General features: G+C 32.7%; 1 long non-coding RNA gene across 2 annotated transcripts; it reads left to right on the plus strand.

The window, feature by feature from the left end:
- The first annotated feature begins 940 nt into the window (after positions 1-940).
- On the plus strand, positions 941-8,579 carry LOC114409479. 2 transcript variants are annotated; one of them, XR_003666096.1, is made up of 6 exons: positions 941-1,171; positions 3,232-4,552; positions 5,676-5,852; positions 5,944-6,145; positions 7,146-7,778; positions 8,077-8,579. It is a non-coding gene; the product is annotated as an uncharacterized LOC114409479 (long non-coding RNA). The 2 variants fall into 2 exon arrangements; XR_003666097.1 differs by having other exon boundaries at positions 5,774-5,852; positions 5,944-6,441; positions 7,695-7,778.

The following is an 8,579-nucleotide window of genomic DNA, read 5'->3' on the forward strand; positions in this document are numbered from 1 at the left end:
GTAATTCGTAAAAATAAAAAACATTTAAAGGTATTTTTAACATTTTGTTTTAATGTTGGGTGCACAAGCAATATGCCTGGTGCACCTAGCAAAGTCTGTGATTTTTAGGTTATTAACACCACGCTCTAAGCTGATAGGTCAATTATGTTATAAAATAATTAATGTCGTTAAATTTTTTAATGTATATTTAATGCACATGTAAATTTATATAATAGATTTTGTGATAATTAATTTTTCTGTATTAAATATATCAGGACAAAATTAATTTGTAAAACATTTTTTTTAAAGAAAAATTGTAATTCATATGAACCATATGAATTTTCAATCCGTATGAACCATACAGATTGTTGCTTAAGGTAGAATGGGCTTATAGAATAAATGGGTGAACAAGAAAATCAATATCTATGTTCGTTTATTTTCAATAAAATCACAATTCTTTCGTAGGATTAATTTTGGTCTCTCCAAATGATTTGAGAGACCACTATGTCAAGGTATGTATTTGGGTTAATTGCTCATGTGGTGTAAATTTCCATGGAGTAGAATCTATCGTTTGTGTTACTAATTTTTAATAAATCTCCCCAAATGGTTAGTTACTAATTTTTAATAATTAAAAATAAAAAATATCCAAAAAAAAAGTGAACAACAAATGAGGTTATAATTATAATAATATAATAGTTAAGTTATAGATTATAGATTATAATTATTTTATCTTATCTTTTATTTAAAATTTTCTATAAAATATAAAATAAGATTAAAAAAATCAATTCAATCTAAATAATTTTAAATTGAATTTGATAAAAAAAAAATCAGTACAGTCTAATTTGCTTTAGATTGAATCTGATCAAATAAAATTATAATTTTAAATCAAATCAATTTGATGATATATTATCAAAACCGATCCAATTCAATATTAAAACACCCTAACTGTGGGATTAAGAAAGTGGCATCGGATCAAACGGCCTCTCGCACCACACTTCCAATACTCCACATTCCAAGGAAGAGACCGAAACTGAACAGAAGCGAAACCACCTTATCTCTCAACCAACCAACGAGAAAATTGAATGCTTCTGTTCCCAACGTTCTTTTTCTTCAGACACAACTCAAGGAAAATTGGCGGTTAGAGATTTGTGTAATGCTGCAGCATGCTTTAGATGCTCTTTCTTCACAATCGGTAAATAAATTGAGTTAAATTTAAGAGTTTAATTGACATGCACACTGTGAGTGTAAAATGTTTTACATTTTTAATCAATTAAAAATCATTAGCAGTGAATTAGATGATAGTGTGAAAAAAGCTTTGCATGCATATATTATAATTCTAAATTTAATAGGCATTTGAAAATTATCTGAAGTTAGTTTATTGTTTTCTCTTATGATGAATTTTAAGGCTGCATTTTGCTCTGTCTACCTATCAATTTATTTTTTATTTTTCTAATTTCACTATGTATCTTTTCAGATTATGTTTCTTTTCTATGTTTTAAAGAATATTCTGTTTCCATATTTTTTTTCTTCCTTATTAACTAACAAATATTTGTAAATAGGATTTGAAGCGAAAATAAGATGAAATTATTACTGAAATGGAAAGCAGTTCCTTAAACAATACATCTTAACGACCAACTCCTTTCTGGTCTAAATGGCAAAGAGCTTTGTTGTTCTTAAATAAGATTTTGGGTTCTATTGACTTTATTTGATCAGCATAAATCCTATGGCTTAACATCCCAGCCCACAACCCTTTAAGCTTGAGAATACTTAAGAAAATAAAGTTTGAATCACCGTTAGCTATAACTTTTGACTTGATGATAAGTGCTTCATCAAATAGGTTTGAGTCTTTTGTATAAAGAAAATAGTTGCTGGGATCCACTCAGATTAATCAAGGTCTAAAGTAATTTCTGAATTCCAAGGGTCTAAGACCCAAAAACAAACCCTTAGCTTCTGAGGATTTAGTTTTTCTAAATGATGAGTGTACTATAGAGCGTTAAAGTACAAAGACTAATTATTGATTGAAAAATCAATGTTTGACATTTTAACATCATTGTTTACTGTACATGTATTTTTTTTTTATCACAATTTCAATTGTTGATTTTCCAATATACTATTGTAACTCTACAGTTTTAAAGTGCACTTTTCGTTTTAGAGTAGACTAATCCTTTATCTTAAGACTTGTCTGATAGCTAATAGCCCAAACTATTCGTGTCTCATTGTAGCCTTGGGATTTGATAGGAAGTAGATATATATTGAAGGAACCCCTTATAACCAGAGGAGGAATCCTCTGTTATATAAGCAGAACAATAGAAAACAATTGTAATGGAGCAAGCTCCTTACAAGATGGCAAATAGGTATTAGGATAAAAAAGGAAATGGTAGCACTCAGTGACTGAGAAATGACCAGTTCCTCTACTCTGCCTAACCTTCAGAAACTCTCCAATACCTCCTATTTGGCTATACCTTCCACTAAATAATTATTTTCTCTCTCCTTGCTTGATTCCCGCTTCCCCTTCCCCTCCTTTATTCTCTCCTTGCTACTTGTCCATTCTGTTATTCCACTCGCTTCTCCTCCCAATGACTCTTGTGTCACCTTTTGCCCTTTCTCATATGCCCCCAGGAATTGATTCTTAGGCCCACTTTCCTTTTCCTTCACCTTCTTACGCTTCAAAGTCTTGCATAATGGGCCTATCAGGACTGTGGTGTTTTGATAAGATTAAGGGGGTAACTAATTGAACTATAAAGCCTATGATCACAACCTATTTTGCTCCAAGGTCCCAATCTCTGGAAATGAAAGAATAAAGAAAAGAGAAAAATATGCCATATATGAAAATTGAAAATTGTTCATATCTTCTTCAAATTTGATCATGTTTAGTCCTCAAATAATTGACTAATAAAGACCTTACAAAATGGCAATTGATTGAGGAGGTAATCCATATGCAAGAAACAAGATTAAAAATGGAAATCTTATCAACTAAGTATGTGTATGAACTTCAGAACAAAACTTCCATACTGGAAATGCTGAGCTTGAAATGACATAGGTTTAGAACTATTGCCAATTTGCCACTTCGGTATCATCGGAAGCAACACTGCAAAGAAAATAAACAGAAGATAAGCCAAATATAAACCAACTATGTTGCGTTGCAGAAAATATAGGGAATTTTAGAGCAGATACCTGAACAATAAGATAGGACAATTCCAGAATATTATGTTTGTTCCCACTGTAACAATTTCTTGTTAATCCGTATCATAGGAATGTGAGCAATTCTGGGCCAATCTACAGCTTTTTTCCCTTTACATCTTTCTTCAAGTCTTGGACTCGTCATGATATGAAGGGTGGAAATTGAAGAAGTAAGGTTTGCTGGCATACACTGAAGTTCTGGGCAGCGTGCAATCCCCAAAGTCTCCAGAGAGGTCAATTGCTGAAGGCTTTCCTCATCTAGATACTTCAAACTCGAAAGTGTAAAGATTTGAACGGATGTAAGAGTGGATGGCAGCAGCCATCTTTCTGGAAATGATTCCCCATCATGGAATGAACCTGCTATAGCAAAGCTTCTAAGAGAGGGGAGTTTTGCAAATTCCAGTTCTTTCTGTTGGTAAACAATTTAGGACAATGAAATATCTGAAGGGCGTTCAGACTATCTGTGCAACCTCCATCTGAAGATGACTCAAGTTCTGAACACTCTATTATGTCCAAAGTCATCAGGAATGGAAATAGTTTATTCATCTGACAAGGAAAAGAAGTCAAGTTCTTGCCTTTCTCCAACTGTAAATTTGTCAGATTTGGAGCTGCAAGTCCACCTTCTGGGAAAGATATAAAATTAGGACATCACAGATCTTCAAGGAATTTAGAGATTGAAGATATTGAACATGCACCCCAGAAACAACAGGAGATTGTAGATTTTGACATCTTCGGATATCAAGGTGGGCCATCTTTGGAAACATATCCATTATGAAAGACCTAAGGGAATTGCAGCTACATGAGATGCATAACCTCTCATGATATGCAAAGCATTGGTTCATTGGAAACTCAATGTTCTCGCAGTTTGTAACATTAAGTGACTTAAATGTGTTTGCAATGACATTACTAGGAATCTGCCGAGAGAGGGGGCAACTTGAGATGCTCAACTTTTGAATACAAGAACTTCCTTTGTTTATTACCTGAAATAGTGAGTCTACTGCATTATAGCTACTGATTGTCAGGTTCAGTAATTGAGGCAGTGGCATTTGGATTGAAACCTTCTCACAACATTCTAATTGCAATTCATGAATTGTTGGGGAAACTGCAATCACAAGCTGTTCACATTTTGCAATCACGATCTTTTCCAGAGCTGCTAGCTTTTGGATCAAGTTCACACCTTTCAGTTTCGGGCAATTTTTTATATATAGTTACAAGGAAATTTTCTTTTTTCATCTTCCTTCTCTTCCTCCCCAAAAGGAAGCCATTCTTGCCACAGTGGCATGTTTTCAACTTTAATATTGTATCAATGCCGCAGGGGCTTAAAAACTTCAACAAACATGCTAGGGAACTTTTTACTCGCCTTCAGAAGATTGACAAGGACAACTATCCAGAGGTATTTTTAATTGGAAATTATGTACTTATTCATTTCTCAGAAATACCGAAAAAGTTAAAGAGATAATAACGATTGTTTAATTTTGATTGCTAAAATTGTTAGTGCATGTTAACCTAAGCTTGATTTGAGAATGAAACACAGTTTTATTTGACTGGCGTTGTGTCACACTGATAAAAGCTCGATTGCACTTATGGTGTTTCTTTTTTTTCTTCTTCCTGCTTTTAATTTGTAGTGTTGTAACTTGTTTGAATTCTGTTTGGTATCTGACAAGGTTTGTGGCTTTTTTGCTATTTCCTTTCAATGAGTTACATTTGCGGTAAAAATATAAGCCAATAAATAATTGAAGCATAATATAAGATAAGTTATACAATGTTTATAATTTTAATACTAGTTTTTATAATTATAGAATATCAAGTGAATCAAATATGCTAGGACTGACAGGTGAAGTAGCGGTTAGTGGCTTGTACTTAATATCATTTAACTATATTAAATAACAATATAGGAATTTATGGAATTTTGAAGTAAGGAGATTAATAAGCCAACTAAAACGATGCTTTATAGTTACAAATGAATGAACATTTCTGTATGAATATTGAATGCGTAATTGTGTTTCTTTGTTTTTTACTAGGTAGCAAAACTGTAGATGTAGTCTTACAATATGAGGAGGTAGTGAATTTCTTTATTTTATCATGATTTGTATTTCATCATGGAAATTGATTGTCTATTGTAGTTAGATTATTTTATACAAATTAAAAAAATTAATAAATAAATATAAGATAATTATAATTTTATAAAATTAATAAATATATAGCAGCTCTATTAAACAGAATCTTTTAAGTTATACTAGTAAAGATATAACCCCTTTAAGAAATGATTCTTGTATTTTTCACATTTAGCACATAGCATTTGAACTAAATTTCTGATTATTTTATTTTTATGATTATTATTTAGGCTGTAAAAATGATTATTTTATTGGTGAATACTGTTTTTATCTCTAGTTGACACTATTAATTTATTATACTTTTTATATATTTAGGAATAAGTACTTATATTGTCTGTGCTTGGCTATTAATTTGAGTCTACAGAAGTTGATGCTATAAATATTTCAAATATTTCTTGACAGTAATGGATTTGACCATATCGTTCTTCCTAATAAAGTTTCTAGTTGAGATGGCATGCAAGCCTTATCCTATACTTGACTTGGGGCCCCTCCTCTTTTAGGTAGGCAATACATTGAGTGAGCAATTGCCAGCTATAATGATGATAGAGACATTCTGTTATCCTCACACTTTCAAACAAGGTTGTCCTTTGCCCCTCTTTTTTTTTTCTCGATTTCTCTATATTTTTTTCTTTCTATAACTACTAAACCTTCTCCATACACCTTGTTGCAGCTGCAGAGTTTATGGTGTTGCACTAACTATGGATATCTGCGGCTCACAGCCTTATTGGTAGAATAATGGCTATGTGGATCAAAGAAAATATACCTTGTTGCAGTTGTAGAGTTTGTGGTCTTGCCTTTGTTATTTTTGCAGGATTTGAAGATTCTAACCAAGGTGTTTGACTTATTCTTTAACACAATTGAGATAAACTAAGGTAATATTTGTACCCCGTGTTAATTATCTTATTCGTTTATCTTGAGTTGTTAACCACCCTATTATTTTTTATAGCAACCAACTTTGATGAGAATCATTGCAGCTAATGAGTGCAATTTATGTTGTTGTTTTCAATTTTGTTTTTATGTATAAGTTGCAACAAAAAGGAAAAAAGTGATGCAATCCTATCCCGCAAGGGTATTAGATAGAAAACTCGAAGTAGATTGGCCCAGAGATGCAAGAGAAGGCCCTAGGATTCTCATGAACCTTAGGGTAGATTTCGGGCTCATGAGCTAAGTATGAACCTACTTATCTTTGTACATATTAGATTAAGGTTTCATTATTTTTGGGCCTTGTATTTAGGACTCCATAATATAGATAAGGTACCCTAGAAATGTAGGATTTTTCAACCCTTGTATTTTAGGACACCTAAACTAGTTTTTGTATTATGAGTAGTTTTGTAATTTCACATGCATTAAGTGAATATTTGATGTGTGTGTTGGAAAATAAATTTAATTGAATTGGGAGAAGCCCAATCCAATTAAATTTTAGAGGCGGAGATGAACATTTGCTTGCTACACCCCATTGTTACATCATATAGTCACACTTTGTGCATGTCCTTCATGCTTTACATGCATCATGCCACCTAAGCATACTTAGTGGAGAATCTTGGACTTGATCTTGAATTAGTGGAATGAACCATAGCTAAAATTCACTAATCATAATTAGTGAAATTTTGGCTCCACAAATTTAATTTCAAATTCAAGTGAAATTTGAATAGAAATTCAAATTTTTCTCCAATTTTGTGTGACACTTAGGCTATAAATAGAAGCATTGTGTGTGCATTTTTTTCAACTTTGAACATTTAAAAATTAAACTTCAGATTTCAGAGCTCTTTTAGAGCACAAAATTCCGTGCTCTTCTCTTCCTCTCCCTTCATTCATCTCCTTCTTCCTCCAAGCTCTAATCCATGGCCTCTTATGGTGGTGAGCTTCTTCTAGACTCATCTTCTCCTTGAAGTGGCGTCTCCTCTGTCTCTTCCTTCTCCATTCCGCCGCCATTCATCTTTCAAGAAGCAAAGGAATCCATTGATGAAGAAGATCTTAGGCCTACAAGCTCCAATGGAGCTTACATAAAAAAGGAACCACACTACTTAAACTGCTTCGTTGGCTTTCACTAGTAAGTCATTATTTGTACCGATGCCTAAACTTCTTTTTCCTTTTTTGTGTAACCATTCAAAACTTTGAACAGGGAAAAATAAAGTAAAATAAAACAAGAGGGTGTACAACTATAGTTGATTTGCTTTGATATACTACTCTGCTTAGTGGAAGATCTTTTAGAAAATAGAATTGCCATGTCTGCTCCTCTAGTTTATTCCTCAAAGCACATTCCAACAAAGCTAGAAACTTTCACACAAGAAGAGGTGGCTCTTCAATTTCCCAATCCAAGTTCACACACTTAATTAGCAAGCCATGTTCTTTATTTCCTTTTTGCTTGCAAGGACACAGTTCAAGTTACTTCCCAATTCTACATTGTATCTCTCCATGCAGAAAAGAAGAAAGAGGGAATGACAAGAGATGTTGGTACTCAAAGTACACCTCCTTATATTAGTTCACATCAAAAGCCATCTTCAGGTATGCATGTATGCATAGGTCCAAATCTTGTTATTATTTTTTGTGAATGGAAACTCAACATGATCATCTGAGGAGGAAGATCCAATTAATATACGTATAGTAGCTAATTTAGCACCAATTTCTTTCTTCATCACTTAACAGTAGTAGTTAAAGTTGTGATGCTTTGATTAGTTTAGTGTATGATACTTTTACATGTATGATGCATTTGTCAAGTTACTCTTAGTTCTTTACAAGTCCATTAAAGATTTTGAAATTATGGTATAGTTATCTGTTTTATGACCTTTCTCTCATTATGCAGTTTGTTGAACTTTAACAATTCTGTTTCTACCAAAGCGTCACTATCTTATCTCTCCAGAACTCTCTAGCGCACATCTGTTCATCTCTTATACAAGTGTTAGATATTTTAGTACTCTTTGTGTAATACAGAGTTTGGGAACTGTATTATGATTCTAGTGGTTATGATTTAATCTTTGAGCAGGTGAATCAGTTGTCTCCTTCAGTTCTTAAATCTAAGGGGGTGCCTGTACATCGCACTGTCTAGCATTCAGGTGATTCAGTCCATTGAGGTGCTTATAAGTATTGTTGGTCAAAGAGCTATTGTTTTAAGCACTTCCAAGTAAGTTCTATGGACTAACATTTGATGTATGACATTTTAATTACATTATACTCATGAAATCTAGTATGTATTTGTATAGTGTTGATAAGTTTGGATTATTGGTCTGTGTATTTTATCATTTACTTAAATGTTGAGTAAATGAAGTTACCTTATAATAAAAAAAATTGTAATAACTTTTTTTTCTA

Source organism: Glycine soja, chromosome 4, assembly GCF_004193775.1.
Source record: "Glycine soja cultivar W05 chromosome 4, ASM419377v2, whole genome shotgun sequence".
Taxonomy (NCBI): domain Eukaryota; kingdom Viridiplantae; phylum Streptophyta; class Magnoliopsida; order Fabales; family Fabaceae; genus Glycine; species Glycine soja.